Consider the following 17,958-nt stretch of genomic DNA (forward strand, 5'->3'; position numbering starts at 1 on the left):
TCCCATATTTTTCTCTTCTTCCCTGAGATTCAGTTATATTTCTGATTGTAACCATGTAATTTTTCCTATTTGGATGGTAACATTTTCAATAGTAATAGTAGTGTCAACTATAATAGTAGTTTCAACAGTTCAATAGAAGTTGTTACAGTAGTTTCACTTGTAACAACATTAATTGTTACAATAGTTTAAAAAAATAACTATTATGGTAGTTTCAATAGTAGTTGTTATAGCAATTTCAACAGTAACTATTACAACAATTTCAATAATTTAAACGAAAACTATTACAATAGATTTAGTAGCAAGAATAATAGCTATTACAACAATTTCAACAGTAATAATAGTATCAGCTGTAACAATAAATTCAACATGAGTTCTGGTTATGTGTTGTTCCTCTAATGATCTATGGATTGGGGTTCTTGGAATCAATTCTATTCTTCATGCTTTGTGGTAGTAGGGGAAGTTCTTGAATTCACTCCTCTACCCAATTTGAAATATTTTTCGTTACAATCAATGGGGGAGTAAGTGGGAAAGATGGGTGCTTTGAATTGTTGTGAAACCTTTTTATTTTAATTTAGGTGAGGTTGCATGGGTATTTGAGATTTTAGAGGAGGATTAATTGTTGGTGCATTGGGAAAAAATTACAATTGTTTTTGTTGCATGGGAAACTTCCCTGGAAAGGAGGTTTCAAACCATCCTTGAGACCACATAAATATCTGACTCATGGGAGAGAGTCACTGTGGCCATAGTGTGGGGCATTGAGTTGGAGGAGGACTAGAAATTTTCCATGGAATAGTAAGATTTTCAATTTGCTGAGGAACCTGTTGAAGATCATAAATGTTAGTCTACATATTCAAAAATCATGATGGGTTTTTAGCCATACCTAACGGTCAAGATTTCCATGGCTTCTCTATCTCATCACCTAATTCCTTAAACACTGCATCTAATCCTAGCAATAATGGCTAATGATTTGTTGAGTCATCCTCCTCACAAATAACATAAATTTTAAAACTACTAAGTGGGCACCTTCTGAGTGAGTCATTTTTCTACAATTTGAGAAAAATATTGGCAATGCTTTTTCAACTTCAACCTGCTTCTATTTTCCCTGAAGAACATCCAATTGCAAAGACAAAAACTAACGACATCAGTTTTTTTCTTGCTTCAATTGATTTTCTAGATATATTGCATTCATGTTGATTTAGAGATCGACGTTTCAAACCCACAACTGTGGGTCATATTCAGGATGAAAAGGATTGACGAAAACTGATAAAACCCTGGTAATGAATAAATAGGTGAATTTTCACAGCTTTTGGAAAAGTGTTGTACATTGATTGATCATGTTATTTAAATTACTATGTATTAAATAATAATAGATATGGATTCTAGAGAAGGAATAATAAAATTTTTAAATATATTAGCAATAATAATTTATATGTTGATATATTTAATTTATTCTTCACATTTCAAGAATAGCTAATATATTTAAAATATTTTTAGAGCAGAGGCAACATCAATCTTTCTCCATAGAAAGGGATTAATTTGGTTAGCTAATGCTACATGAACATGAAACCCATTTCGAGATAATGTATCAAGTTCATGTATGGTTCTTCCAATTTCACAGCGAAGAAGTGCGAAACTAGTTGTTGTGAAAGTATGCTTGTTTTTATAATTTTTAAGGTGTTTTAAAAGTTTTGAACAAAATACTAGTTTTATCCCTTATGGCTTTCCCCTTCGCTAATTTTGTATCTCAATATAATAATATAATGATCCTCTTGCACTCCTAATTGAAGTATTCCCTTAACACCATCTCTTCCTTGCTCAAAATCCTTCTTTAGCTACTTGATATATTTTGTCAGCACATGGATTAATGCATGTGAAAAAAAAAAATATACTTTGAATGAAATTTACATAAACAAAACCTAATTACAAGAAATGGAACTTATCTGTCCTAACTCCTTATGAGGTTGAGCCCACTTCACTACGTTTAAGTGATGCGTAGGTTCTTACCTCTCATCTAACTTCCTGGAAACCTCAAAGCCAACAACACATCTAATACACTCACAGACATTACATCTAAGAAAACAATGTTCATTATGGTTTTGCGCGCTTAAAAACCTCCCTAGAAATAGCGCCAAAATGTTGGGAATACTAATTGTATTTTATATATTATTGGTTGAAGGTATGATTACATAGAATGGATTTAGCATAAAATCCATCTTAGAATAGGTTGGGGTTATTTTAGTTGATAAGTAGTTTCAATATTTGGGATGTAGATTGTCAATGAATGCAATAAGAATTATGTTCCTGAGAAAACCACATGTAGTGCCCCATCCATGAACTTTTTGGAGAAACCAATCACACTTTACCTAATTGGGGATGTTCTTAGAAAAAATCACGTCATAGATTTTCCATATTCGTCTTCATTGTTACAGAAATCACGTCTCACGTTAGTGACCTAATTATTCCTAACATCCATTGTTCGACCTGTAGATCATGAGCTAGATCCTAATGGAGTTGACTTAGGTATGACTTGGTTAACACAAATCCATGTCAACATCCCTAGGAAAAAAACCCATGTTACATAATTTCTCCTAGACCTGCATAAGTATGTTAACCTTCAAGTTTGTCACTGTTATTGCATAGGAAGCACTAGAACAGCCCCAGGAAATCCATCATCAACAAAAAAACAATAATCCTTTGTATTTCATAAAAAATAAAGGAAAATAATGATAATATACTACTTTAACATGTAAGCTTAATGTGGTACATTCGTGAAGAAAAACAACAAGATAGGTAACATATAGACAAATAATTGTGGTAAAATGATTGAAAATGGTTATTTATAATGGTGAAAAATGTGACAATTTGGTGCCCAAACAATTAGTTTTTGATAAATCTTGCACATTTCCCATGGAAATGTTTTCACAAGGATGAGTAGGTATAATTAAGGGAATGTATATACCTTGTTTTATCCTATATTGAAGAACATATATTTATCTTTTGGGTGGACCCATATTCACAAGTTGTTGGCTTGATGGGCCCTCAACGCAACCCTAAACGATCATTCAAGCACTTATGAGCCTTTGTAAATATGTTACTATATAAGCTCCTGAATCATCTTAAGTGTTCACCAAGTTTATCATACAATTAGAATTGTCTTCACGTAAACATATATTCTTACTCACATTCAAATAACAGGTAGAAATAGATATATTCGTGGATCAAATTAGCATTGTAATGTAAACCCATAACTTAACATAGTATAATTTCATGCAATAAACAAAGGTAAAATACATAGTAATTTATGAATACTCCTCTTTATTGATGATTTAGGTTTCCAATACAGACTCTATCCACCCTACGCACTCAGCTGTAGGGGTCAGCGCACTCAGCTGCAGATTTCTACCCTAGGCCTCCAGGCACATAGCTGCAGAGCCTCTTCCTATGCTAAGACTCTCGCTCTTAGCTTGTCATATATTCCTCAATGCCTCCAAATTACTTCCAACTACTAAAAGACTCTTCTAGCAATTATTTTTATACAATCCCATGGTCTGCAGACCATGGGTAGGTACTCTACAACCGACATGACTTTTACAAAAGAGGGGGGAAAAATCCTTAGTGACTCTTTACATCTTCGTGCTTCACGACCAGAAAATGTGGAGACTTTACATTCTTTATAAAGATTTGGGATTTGTGCCCTGAAACTTAGGCTTTTAGGCCAAAAATAGCTCTCAGGGGAACCTGTTCCCAATAGGCCCCGAACACAAACATGGTGACCTGCCCTCGAGTCACTCTGCGAATGAGAAGATCTTGTCATGAAGACCTCCTGGCTAGACTTCTATGACTACTACCTTGGCGGTGCACTGTGTTGCTACCTTCTTCATCTCCTCAAACAACTACTCTATTGCTAGCCCTACACTATCTGACTGAATCTTTTGTTGAGTCTCCTACACACTAGCCAACTTGTCTCTAATAGTGTCCATGATTAAGGAGGCCTCGTCCAACCAAGGCTGTAAGTGAGTCTTCAGCACGACTTTCCTGTGTTGACCTGCATCTACCTTCTCTTTCAATGCCTTTTCCTCCTGCAGTTTAGCTAACCTCTAAGTCATGGCGACAGTGCACACTGTCGCTTTGACTTCTTCGTAGCGATGATGTAGCTCCTACGCTTTTGTTTCGAGTTGTTGTACAGTAGGATCTTCTTAAAGGTAGGTGACTACCTAGAGTGACTACTTGAAGAGCATGGTATAGTCCTTCACTGTGCTCTCTACTGCTACTACCACGTCTTTCACAGCGGTCTCGTTCTGCTTCTTGATATCTAGTGGAGTCGAAGGCTGGGCCTTCAACTGTAACTCTGCAATTTTGAGGTTCAGCTCAAGTTGGACCTTTGCCAATTCAGTTTGTGCATAATGCACTCCAGCAGCGAGTTTGAAAACCCTCACATCTACTTGCTCAGCCTCAGGAATGCCCAGCTCTGGGGCAGTCCTGGACGCCTCAGCCACGACTGTGGCAATGCACTGGTTCTTGTCTATAATGTCTTTTAGAAGGTCAAGGGAAGAGTCTCTTTGCATGGTTATCTGGGTGTTTTTGAACTTCTATTCACTGATCACCTACAACAGGTGTTGTTCATGGGTCCAAAGTTCTACAATCAAGCCATTCTGCAAAAGGTGAAGCGCTTCATTGGGAAGTGCGACCAGGTTGAGTCCAACTCTCTTGATGGCATTGACAGTGGGGCTGTCAGCTTCAGCCTCTATTGTTAGTGCTCCATCTGGTGTCACTATTGCTCTAGGATCTTGATGAGAACTAATATTGTAGCAGAAATGCTGCAACTCTTGGTCTACTAGCTTTACTTTATCAACCTGGGTTTCATAAAAACTTGGAGGTGACAATGTTGTATACACAATTAAAAGTGATGGTTTTTCCTTTTGTCACCGTTCAGCGAGCGAGAGACCACTAGAGCTTTCAAGCCAGACTTCTATGGATTCATAACAAGCTTGGTTCCTTGATAAAAGAAATAGAAATATACTCTAAGAAAAAGCTGATCTATTGCAATAATGAAATAGACTTAAATTCAATGCTAAGGCACACCATTTCCTAATTAACTGTTACAAGCTATGCTTTGCAATGATGCTAAATTAGCATGAAAAAATGATACTATCCTAAGAATGGAAGTTAAAAACATCAAACCTAACTATTATTCATGTAGTGGATTGTAATAAATCTATTTTTCCATTTTACGGTTTTAATGAAAAATCAAGTGTGAAAACTAATCTCTTTTGGTGATGTGACAACTGGTTTAGGGATTCTGGTGGATGGCTAGAAGGTCCAATAGATGGTTGGAAGGTTTGGGGGACCCTTAGGTGACCTTGCAAGGCTTCCTAGAGGTTTTCCCTCCATTCCGCCTCAAAACGGGCCACTACATGAAAACGTACAAGATGTACTAGAAACCTACAGGATTCCCTGTATTTCTATAGGATGCAGTCATGAGAAAAATGATGGATGTTGGAGGTGATGGAAGGCTTAGGGAAGGTGGTTGATGGGTGTAATGGAGTGAGAAAAGGCCTAGGATCACTTAGAACAAAAAACCAAGTTTAGGAGATGGATGGATTCGCTCAAAATGCTTGAGGAAATTTCTATGTAAGATGATGAAATTGGTTAAGGTTTTGATGAAAACAAGGAATTCCTATGGGTGGATGAAGATGGAAGGTGCTTTATTGCTATGAGATCTCTTTCTACTTCTGAAGCACCTTTTCTCCATCAAACATTTGTAATTTCCAAAAACTGATGTAAACAAGAAGAATTCTCATGAGCTAGAAAAGTAGAATTTAATGAACTAACTGTCTACCTTATGCATGAAGAAATTGTTGAATAACATGGAATGATGGATGGGATCTACTGCATGAATGAAGATTGAAGAGATGGCAATGAAATCCTACTTGGAAAAACTTATCAAATGCTTTCTTAAGTACAACAGACGCTAAATATCATGAAAGAAATGGAAATCTGTCTTTTTGGGCTGCATAAGGGTCTTTTCCTCAAATCATGATCCCAGAAGGAAGAAGTGAGGAAAAGACACCTACTGATAGCTTTGTGGTGCCTCTTTTATCCCTTCTAACCTGATACTGAAGTAAGGCACAAATGGAAGCAAACTAATAAACAATTAATCAAATCTATCCATTCTAACCTGCTACTGAAGTAAGGCACAAATGGAAGCAAACTAATAAACAATTAATCAAATCTACGCTACCTGAAATGAAGTACTTCTAAAAACAGTTTAACCATGAATCTATGAAACTGAGCTAAGAATAAGCATACAAGAAGAGGATCCTTTGCTTCTAGGGTTGGGCCCCAACCCAAGAGCTTCAGCCCTCTGATTTAACTTAGTACTAAATCAAGAAAAATCCCATTCTTATTACCAAAATAGAAAATTACGTCAAAAGTCTTCCATAATTCTGAAGCTCGAAAATAACTAGTGCTTTGGAAATACAAATTTGAATCATAATGAGGCTCTAGGCCTCTCTACTTATACAATTGAAGTTTCCAATGACTTCCTTAAATTTAGGGAGGCTCGGCTCCCAAACCCGAGATGAACTAACTCTTTGTCTATCACTTGCTTGGTTACCTTCTAATCTTCATGACTTGGTTGCTTGCACTTTGAGCTGGTGGGATTGATGGAGGAATATTCGAATGAGAAAGGAGTAAACGAGGAGGATTTACTTCCTACAATCTCTCTCCCATGTCCTATTCGAGTTTCAAACCTTAGTCTTTGCCAAAATTCCTTGATTTTCTGTTCCAAACCTAAATTCAATGTATATTAGTCCACTAGGCATAATATCTCAACTTAACTCATCTCATTAAACAAAATATAATCAAAACATGTAATAAGTTGTGAGAAAATTTGGTTTGACTAAGCTAGGAGGTGAATCAAGGCCCATATAATTACCCAATGATGAGGCTCATCATCACCCCCCTGATGATTGTGTTACTCATCCTCTGAGCAACTCAATCAATATCCATGTCCTTCATAGCTCTAGTGGCCTCCCTAACATCCCATGCCTCTACTGTGGTTTCCTCTTCTCGTTCATAGAAACCTGCTTTCTTTTCTACCTCCTCCCACTGCTTGTTTTCTTCTTCTTCCTTCCTTCCTTCTAGCATTCCTCAAAATAGTGGTCGACTAAGTCTCAATCCAATCCAATTCACATTGAGCCTTTGCATAGATTTCTTGTACATGGGTGTCTTGTTCAGTGCTTCTCTCATTCTTTGAGGAGACTGGTACTCTCTTATATTTAAATTGTATTAAAATGTGTTCCATCTCCTCAGGCAAGATTGTATGCTATCGTCCTCTAACAACCTGAACATGTCCTCAATATGTGTAATTTCTTGCACTTGGGAAACAATATACCTAGGTGCAAGATGAGGATAATTTGCAATTAAATTATGTGTATTGATGAGGGCCATTGGATTGGAATGCTCAACTCTGATAATAAGAGGTTTTTTCTGTTCTCTTGCCAATATCTTCTTCATTTCTACAGCCCTTTCTACCTCATTGTTCATCCATAATGCCAAATACATCAACTGTAAATCTCCTAGCTTGACATTAGGGTCCCATACATTCATGTCTATTAAGGCCATGTTATGTAAATAAAAATGTTGGGTCCCTATAATACTAGTGAATACCCCATTACTATTGTACTTATACCCCTTATTAATATTGTTGTGCCCCTATTGCCCCCATATTGTTATTACTGTGCCCCATAGAATCCCTCTATTGTTATTTGTGTGGTTTTATATTATTAGTGTTAGGTCAGCTGGATTATATTGTGACTCCTTAGACTCCTATATATAGAAAGGAGGTTTTTTCATTTGAATCATCCAAGAATTGTTCATTTATGTAATGTAAAGGAGGTTTCCCTCTCGAAGAGGCTGAATTCTAAGGTGTTGATCTATCTTTTCTATCTTTTCTTGAGCAGGTTTCATAACATTTGGTATCAGAGCTTTGGATTCTAGGGTTTCGCTGCTCCAAACAGGTCATCGTGGAATTTTCGCTATAGCTTTTTTCTGTGACGTTTCAGAAGTCTCAAGAAAAACCCATTTGAGAAGAAACCGCGCTGAACCTTGGGTCTGAATTTGAGAGCTTTTCACACGATATTTGCGGAGATATGATCTGAGGAAGTTGGTCTTTTTCCAAACTCCCGAATTACATTCAAAACAGGTGACCTGGGGAAAATCGTCATAACATTCTCTCTGGGGATCGGATTAAAATTTCGTCAGAAGGTACAGAAAGAGGACGGACTGTAGTTTCTTGTATGCATGTTTTAGATCCAAAGGTCAAAAAAGTGACTCGTGGCACGTCGTGCAAGTTCGCTCTACTGAACTAGTCTATAAGAAAAACAATGTAAACTTTGAAATGAGAACTATAAACTCAAAACGGGAACTCTGGCAAAAAAACCCCGAAAAAACATCAAAAACAGTGCTAAAAATGAAAAGTGTGTATATTGGAATGATGATTTTATTTTTTATGGGTCAATTTTGAACATGTTTTAAAAATGGTAGTGACTACGGAATTTATTACGAAATTTTCGTGCAAAATATAGGTTCAAAACGAAAGTGATGATACTGGAACAATGATTTTTTTTAGGGTCAATTATCAAAATTTTTAAAAAATGCTAGCAAAACCAAATTTTTATGTGCCAAACAAAGTTGTTTATGAGGAAAAAACACATTAATGTTTTTGGAAGGATATCATTTTTCTTTCCAAAGTATAAATTCAACATGTTTTCAACCATAACATGCTAGATACAAAAGAAAAATGATTCCAGGAATTGCCCAGCCACCAGCCAGGTGGGCGGGAGGGCCGCCGGGGTGGTGCCAGCCCAGCCTCGCCACCCCGGCGGCCAGCCTACCCACTTGGCGGGCGGGCAGGCCGCCGGGGTGGCACGGCAGGTGACTGGGTGATTCCCAAAATCGCCCAGCCACGAGCCGGGCAGGCGGGCCGGCAGCCGGAGTGGAGCCAACCCAGGACGCGCTACCCCGATGGTCCGCCCCCCATCCACTAGTCGGGCGGGTGGTTGGTGGCTGGGCAATTCCCGGAATCGCCCAGCCACCAGCCGGGTGGGCGGGCGGGCCGTTGGGATGGCGCCAGCCCAAGCTGTGCCACCCCGGCGGCCTGCCCGCCCGCTCAGCTGGTGGTTGGGTGATTCCTGGAATCGCCCAACCACTAGCCGGGCGGGCGGGCGAGCCACCGGGGTGGCGCCAGCCCAGGCCGGGCCACCTCGGCAACCCGCCCACCTGCCCGGTTGGTGGCTCGGTGATTCGCGCCACCCCGCCTGCCCGACTGGTTGGTGGCTAGGTGATTTCGGGAATCACCCAGGCACCAGCCGCCCGCGCCCGCCCGACTGGAATCACCCAGGCAGTTGGAATCACCCAGCCACCAGCAGCCCACTCGGCTAGTGGCTGGGCGATTCCCGAAATCACCCAGCCGCTAGCCGAGCAGGCGAGCGGGCGACCAGGGTGGCGCCAGCAAAGGCTGTGCCACCCCGGTGGCCCGCCCGCCCGCCGAACTGGTGGCTGGGTGATTCCCTTCGCCCGGATGGTGGCTGGGTGATTCCCAGAATCACCCAGCCACCAGCCGGGTGGGCAGGCGGGCCGCCGGGGTGGTGCAGCTTAGGGTGGCACCACCCTGATGGCCCGCCCGCCTGCCCGGTTGTTGGCTGGGAGATTCCAGGCCGCCCCACCCTGGTGGCCCACCTGCCCGCCTGGCTAGTGGCTGGGTGATTCCAGCAGGCCTGGCTTGTGGCTGGGTGATTCCCGGAATCACCCAACCACTGGGCGGGTGGGTGGCTGGTGGCTGGTTGATTCCCAGAATCACCCAGCCACTAGCCGAGTGGGCAACTAGTGGCTGGTTGATTCCGAGAATCACCCATCCACCAGCAGGGAGGGTGGCTAGTGGTTAGTTGATTTTGGGAATCACCCAGCCTCCGAGAATCACCCAAATCAGCCAACCACCAGCAGGGTGGGCGCTTGTGGATGGTTGATTCAACTAGCCATTCCCGGAATCAACCATCCACCAGCCGCCTGCACGGCTGGTGGCTGGTTGATTCCGGGAATCACCCAGCCACCAGCCGGGCGGGTGGGTAGTGGCTGGTTCATTCCCAGAATCAACCAGCCACCAGCCGGGCGGGCGGCTTGTGGCTGGCTGATTCCCAAAATCACCCAGCCACCTGCCAGGCGTGCGGCTGGTTGATTCTGGAAATCAACCAGCCACCAGCCGCCCGCGCAGTTGGTGGCTCTACCCAGCTGGTGGCTAGTTGATTCCCAGAATCAACCAGCCGCCCGCCCAGATGGTGCCTGATTGATTCCCGGAATCACCGAGCCACCAGACGGGCAGCTAGCTGGTGGCTAATTGATTCTTGGAATCAACCAGCCACTAGCCACTGGTGGCTGGTTGATTCCGGGAATCAACTTGCCACCAGCCACCTGCCCGGCTCGCTGTCGGTTGATTCCAGAAATCACCCAGCCACCAACCGGGGGGCCGGCTGGTGGCAGGCTGATTCCGGGAATCAACCAGCCACCAGCTGGCCGCCCGGTTGGTGGCCAGCCGGTGGCTCGTTGATTCCCGGAATCACCCAGCCACTAGCCGGGCAGGCGACTGGTGGCTGGTTGATTCCGCCCGCCTGGTGGCTGGTTGATTCCCGGAATCAACCAGCCACCAGCCGCCCGCCCGCCTGGTGGCTGAGTGATTCTGGGAATCAACCAGCCACCAGTGGCTGGGTGATTCCGGGAATCAACCAGCCACCAGCCGGCCGCCCGGCTGGTGGCTGGTTGACTCCCGGAATGACCCAACCACCAACTAGCCGGCCGGCTAGTGGTTCGTTGATTCTGGGAATCAACCAACCACCAACTAGCCGCCTGGCTGGTGGCTGGTTGATTTTGGGAATCAACTAGGCACCAGCTGGCCGCCCGGCTGGTGGCTGGTTGATTCTGGAAATCAAATAGCCACCAGCTGGCCGCTCGATCGGTGGCTGGTTGATACACGAATAAAGCGGCCACCAGCTGGCCGCCCGGCTGGTGGCTAGTTGATTCCCAGTTGGTGGCTGGTTGATTCCCGGAATCAACCAGCCACCACGCGCCTGCCCGGCTGGTGGCTGTGTGATTCCGGAAATCAACCAGCCACTAGCCAGGTGGGCGGCTAGTGGGTGGTTGATTCCTAGGAATCAACCAGCCAGCAGTCAGCCGGGAATCAACCAGCCACTAGCCGGCCCAGAATCAACCAGCCGCAAGCCGGGCGGGCGGCTGGTGACTAGCTGATTTCGGGAATCAACCAACCACCAGCCGGGCGGGTGGCTTGTGGCTGGTTGATTCTCGGAATCGGCCAGCCACCAGCCACCCGTCCGGCTGGTGGTTGGTTTATTCCCGGAATCACCCAGCCACCAACCGCCAGCCCGACTAGTGGCTGGGTGATTCCGGGAATCAACCAGCCACCAGCCGGGGGTGATTTCGAGAATCAACCAGCCACCAGCCGGCCACCCGGCTGGTGGCTGGGTGATTCCGAAATCAACCAGTCACTAGCCCGGCGGCTGGCTGATTGGTGGTTGATTCCCGAGAATCAACCAGCCACCAGCCAGGCAGCCGACTGGTGGGTGGGTGATTTTGGGAATCAACCAGCCACCAGCAAGGGGTGATTTCGGGAATCAACCAGCCACCAGCCGGGTGGCCAGCTAGTGGCTGGTTGATTCCCGGAATCACCCAGCCACCAGCCAGGCGGGCAGCTGGTGGCTGGTTGATTCCAGGAATCAACCAGCCGCAAGTCGGCCGGGCGGTTGGTGGCTGGTTGATTCTGAGAATTAACCAGCCACCAACCGCCCACCCGGCCCAGCTGGTGGCTGGGTGATTACTGCCAGGCGGGCGGCTAGTGGTTGGGTGATTACAACTGGGCGGGCGGCTGGTGGCTGGTTGATTCCGAGCCAGCTGGTGGCTGTTTGATTCACGGAATCAACCAACCACCAGCTGGCCGCCCGTCTGCTGGCTGGTTGATTCCGGGAATCAACCAGCCACCAGCCGCCCGCCCAGCCCAGCTGGTGGTTGGGTGGTTTCTGAAATCACCCAGCCACTAGCTGATCGCCCGACTGGTAGCTGGTAGATTCCCGAAATCAACCATCCACCAGCCGCCTGCCCAGCCACCGCTTGACTGGTGGCTAGTTGATTCCCGGAATCAACCAGCCACCAGCCGCCCGCCCGCCCGGCTCGTTGCTGGTTGATTCTGTCCGGCTGGTGGCTGGTTGATTTCCAGAATCACCCAGCCACCAGCGGCCCGCCCGGCTGGTCGCTGGTTGATTCCCGGAATCACCCAGCCACCAGCCGCCCGCCCTACTGGTGGTTGGGTGATTCTGTGAATGAACCAACCACCAGCGGCCCGCCCGGCTGGTGGCTGGTTGATTCTCAGAATCAAAAGCAAAAAGAGAGATAGTTAACATTTATCAAAAACCATAATTATTGGTTAACTATCTTATAGACATTTGTTTAGATGAAGGAGATTGGGTTCTGTATTTATTTTCTGGCTCAGGATAGTTTTATTATATGGAATTGAATTTCAATATGTTATTTTTTAATTAATATGTCATTGTACTAATTTAGTTCATTATTTCTTTTGTGCTTGATCATTAGGTACAACGCTAGCATGTTGCCTTCAAAAAGGAAGAAATTGCATTGCAATTGAAGAAATCTAGTACAGTGCAATTTCATTCAGCAAAGAATTAATGTTCTTCAATTTCTTCCAGATGCAATGCAAGAAATTGGGTTGAATAAAGGGGACTTTAGTGAATCACGTGTGGCAAAAAAGGCAAAGGAACCCCAACCACCATTACATGGAATGTTTGGAAAGACATACATTGGGAGATTCGCAGACATAAAAGACCCATTAGAAGAGGAAAGTGAGCAAAAGGAAACAGAAAATATTGTGGAAGAAGACAATGATGAAACTCTAGAGGACAAAGAGTTTGGATTACGTGACATTGTTGATTAAATTTAAGTTATGCTTGTAAATCAAGCTTTCCAATGTTTTGACTTTGACATTTTATGAGAAGAATAAACACTCAATTAGGGTTGTTATACGTTTAATATTTGTAATATGTGATTTTCGCATTGATTTTTAAGTTAATCATTATTTTTTGAAAAAAAAAGTGATTATTATTATTTTTTTGACATGAAATTCATAAAAATAGCTATTATTTAACCATTTTTAGTTAAAATTATCGTATAAAAATTGTGATTTTGACGTGTCAATTCTAGCAAAAAATTATCAAAACGCGTAGTTTTTTAGTTATATTTATGTTAAAAATGGTTATTTTTATGTCCATTGTTAAAAAATATTGTTTTTTAGAAACAATTATTTCCTGTGGATTGAAAAATTAATTAAGGATGTATAAATATGTAGAATATTGAAAATTCTAAATATTGACCTCCTAATTTAAAAATGCAAAACAATAAAAACCTCACTAAAAAAAAATTAAAATTAAAATAAAAAACAAGAAAATGTGAAGAAAACGACCACTTCAAAAATGATCAAATTTGCAAAATAATTATTTACATTTTATACATTAGAAAATTTAAAGCCAAAACATAGGTCTTTTAAAAAAGGGGGTGATGCAGAATACTCACTTTTTTAAATCAGCATGAAAATCACTACCATTCTAAAACAATTCTAAAACGTAATGTACATAAAAAATTAAAGTGCCAAAAACTATGCTCTAAAAAAAACATGTTCGTTCTACATCACCCCTTTTCAAAATCAGGTCACTTTTTTCTATCTCTACGAAACGGGTAACAGTATCAGTTCCCGTTCCAAAGTTTACATTGTTGAAAGTCACTGTGGGCAATTTCACATAACTCTTCCTTGGAGAATCCAATTTGGGTCAGACTTGTGGCATTGGAAAGAAGACACAGAGGGCTACTACATGTCACAAGTTTAGAACTAGATGATTGGAAAGTACAGAGATACATCAAAGTCAATATCGAGCTCCTACAAAGTGAAAAAATGTGTGTAGATTTTCTTAATTTTTTGCTTAAGCTTGGTTTGAAAATTTATTTTGAAGGAATTCAAAGGGCATAGTAGAGCATTATTATCGGTAACTGATGCCCCGAGGAAAGAAAATACAAACACCTAGTAAGGAACCTGAAAGCTCTAGCATGACTCATGAAGAAGAGGAAGAAATGCAACATGATATATCAAAATTACAAGACTAAGTGCAACAACTGTCCCTTGCACAAAAAGGAACAGAATCTAAGATGGATGGTTTAAAGGAATATGTAGAAGCTAAGATGGATGGTTTAAAGAAAGGTGTAGAAGCTAAGATGGACTGTTTAAAGAAAGGCGTAGAAGCTAAGATGATTGACGTGGAAGCTAAGATGGATGATTTGAAGATATATTTGAAGACAGACATGGACGAATTGAAGATAAATATGAATAAGTTGCTACAAAAAATGGTCCCTAAGGGTGAAAGGGTACTAAAGGAAACTCATGATGAGAACAAAATAAATGTTAATCATGATTCCATAGATGCTAATGCTGGATCGAAGACTCACCATATTCCAAAAATCGATATGAGGAAGTTTGATGGTAAGGATCCTGCCACATGGATATTATAGATGGAGCAATTCTTCGATCTCAATAATGTGCAAAACACACAAAAGGTACGTATGGAAACTTTATATTTGGAACCAAATCAGTTTGTATGGTATCAATGGCTTTGCTCTCGTAAACCATTTATCACTTGGGCAATTTTTACGGAAGAATTGATAGCACATTACGAGGATACAAAAAGCAACACTTTTTTTAGCCAATTGATAAGTCTCAAACAAAAGAGTTCAATAATGGAGCACATTGAGGAGTTCCAAAAATTGAACATAAGGGTAAAAGATATTCCAGAGGAGCATAGGATTGATGTGTTCATAGGGTCTTTAAAGGATAATATCCAACATGATGTTCGCCTTTGGGAACCTGATTCATTAGAGAAGGCATTCAGGTTAGCAAGAAAAATGGAAAGCAAAATTATGGCAACGAGGAAGCATACCACTCACAACTATAAAGACGGAAGTGTTGTTGCCCCTAGTCTTCCACAACCTATAAGGTTGACACCACAAAAATTGGAAGAAAAAAGAGCAAAAGGGCTTTGTTACAGTTGTGATAGAAAATACACTAAAGGTCATAAGTGTGCTGAGAAGAAATTATTCTACATAGATTGTGAAGAGGAAGAAGAAAAGGAGCAAGAAAGGTCAAAAGAAGAGGATATACTCCAGGAAAAAAGCCTAGATGAAGAACAAATAAATCCGACCATATCTTGTAATGCATTGGTGGGAATTACCACTTCTCAAACCATCAAGATAGAAGGACAAATCAAGAAGAAAAAGGTAATGGTGTTGATTGATTCAGGAAGCACCCACAATTTTATTCATTGTAAGGTAGCAAAAGAATTGAATTGCTTCCTATATCCAGCACCAGAGTGTCAAGTGATGATTGCAAATGGAGGAACAATAAATTGCTCTGGAAAGTGCCATAATATCAAGCTATCCATGGGAGAATATGTATTGACTAGCCTAATGCTTTCCATTCCAATGGGAGGTGTTGATGTTGTACTAGGAGTCCAATGGCTACAATCCCTGGGTACAATAGCTTTTAATTTTCAAGAAATTTTCATCAAATTTTCTATGCAAGGAAAGGAAGTTGAATTAAGGGGTATTGCAGGGAAACCAGGAAAGATAATTAGCTCTAATAGTATGAAAAAGCTTCTAAAAAAGGAGCAAAGAGGTGTAATTGCACAATTATGCTCACTAGATGTTTCCACATCGGAATCATCTATTTCTCCAGATCTCCAAAAAGTCATGGACAATCATTCCAAGGTATTTGAGACTCCCAAAGGTCTCCCACCTATGCGTGATCATGATCATGCTATTCATCTGATTCCAGGAAGTGTTCCTCCAAACATCAGGCCGCACAAATATCCCTATGTCGAAAAGAGTGAAATTGAACGTATGGTTGCAGAAATGCTAGAGACTAGTATAATTCAACTGAGTCAAAGTTCTTTCTTTGCTCAGTTAGTATTGGTGCACAAGAAGGATGGATCATGGTGCATGTGTCCGGATTATAGGGAGCTCAACAAGCTCACTATTAAAGATAAGTTCCCCATTCCTGTCATTGATGAATTACTGGATGAATTGCATGGATCAATTTACTTCACCAAGTTGGATCTTCATTCAGGATATCATCAAATCAGAATGAAGACTGAAGACATTCCGAAAACAACATTTAGAACTCATGAGGGTCATTATGAATTTTTGGTCATGCCTTTTGGCCTTACCAATGCACCTTCAACATTTCAAGGTTTGATGAATTCAATTTTCAAACCATTCCTTAGAAAATTTGTGTTAGTATTTTTTGATGATATACTAATCTACAGCAAGTCTTGGAAGGATCATGTTGAACATGTTGACAAGGTGCTACAACTATTGAAAGAGAAACAATTATATGCAAAAAGATCCAAATGTTTCTTTGGAGTCCAGGAGGTGGAATATTTGGGTCATATTGTATCTCATGAAGGAGTTAAGGTAGACCCTAGAAAAATTAAAGCCATTAAGGAATGGAAAATCCCCACATCCATAAAGCATTTGTGAGGATTTCTCTGGTTGACAAGGTATTATCGCAAGTTTGTTAAGAATTATGGGAGAATAGCAGCACCTCTAACAACATTATTGAAGAAAGATGCATTTTCATGGACTCCGGAAGCAACAAAGGCCTTTGAACATCTTAAAGAGGCAATGTGCCAAGCACGAGTCTTAGCTACACCGGACTTCACAAAAACTTTTATTGTGGAATGTGATGCTTAAGGAAATGGAATTGGTGCTGTTCTAATGCAAGATGAAAGACCCATTGCTTTTGAAATTCGTCCAATCAAGGGAAAGTTTTTAAGCAAAGCTATTTATGAGAAGGAAATGTTGGCAATACTCCATGCACTTAAGAAATGGTGACCCTACCTAATGGGAAGACACTTCAAGGTAAAAACGGATCATGATAGCCTCAAATACTTTTTAGAACAAAGATTATCCTCTGAAGAGCAAAAAAAGTGGGTCACAAAGATGTTGGGTTATGACTTTGAAATCATCTACAAAAAAGGGAAGCAAAATGTGGTGGCAGATGCACTCTCAAGAAAGGATGAGGATGTGGAAGCATTATTGTGCACCATTTATATTATCCAACTAGATTGGATAAATGAAGCAACAGAGGAATGGAAGAATGACGAAGAAGTGTGGGAACTTATTCGAAAGTTACAACAAGATTCCAGTACGTCTGGTACATTTAGCTAGAAAAATGATTCATTATGGTACAAAGATCGCTTATACCTCTATAAGAATTCCCAGCTAAAACAAAATATTCTTGTGGAATTGCACACTTCTCCCTTAGGAGAGCACTCAGAATTTTTAAAAACTTGCCACATGGTTAAGAAGGAATTTTTTTGGGATGGCCTTCAATCAGATATTCAAAAGTTTGTGGCTGAATGTTTTGTTTTCCAACAAAATAAAGTTGAAACAATTAAGACACCGGGTCTATTACAACCTTTATCCATTCCAAGCCAACGTTGGGAGGAGGTTTCAATGGATTTTATCACAGGTTTACCCAAGTCTGAGGGAAAGAGTGTTATCATGGTGGTAGTTGACAGACTTACCAAGTATGCACACTTTTGTGCATTATCACATCCATTTAAAGCCAATACAGTTTCTAATGCATTTATGGAAACAATTCAAAAGCTACATGGAAACCCAAAGATTATTGTAAGTGACAGAGATCCCATTTTCACTGGAAATTTTTGGACAGAATTATTTTCTTGTCTTGGTACTCAGTTAGCTCATAGCTCATCTTATCATCCTCAATCTGATGGGCAAAATGAGATAGTAAACAAATGTTTGGAAGGATAT

This window comes from Pinus tabuliformis, chromosome J, assembly GCF_031772625.1.
Source record: "Pinus tabuliformis cultivar Carrire ecotype Pingquan chromosome J, CPIR1, whole genome shotgun sequence".
In the NCBI taxonomy this organism is placed as follows: Eukaryota; Viridiplantae; Streptophyta; class Pinopsida; order Pinales; family Pinaceae; genus Pinus; species Pinus tabuliformis.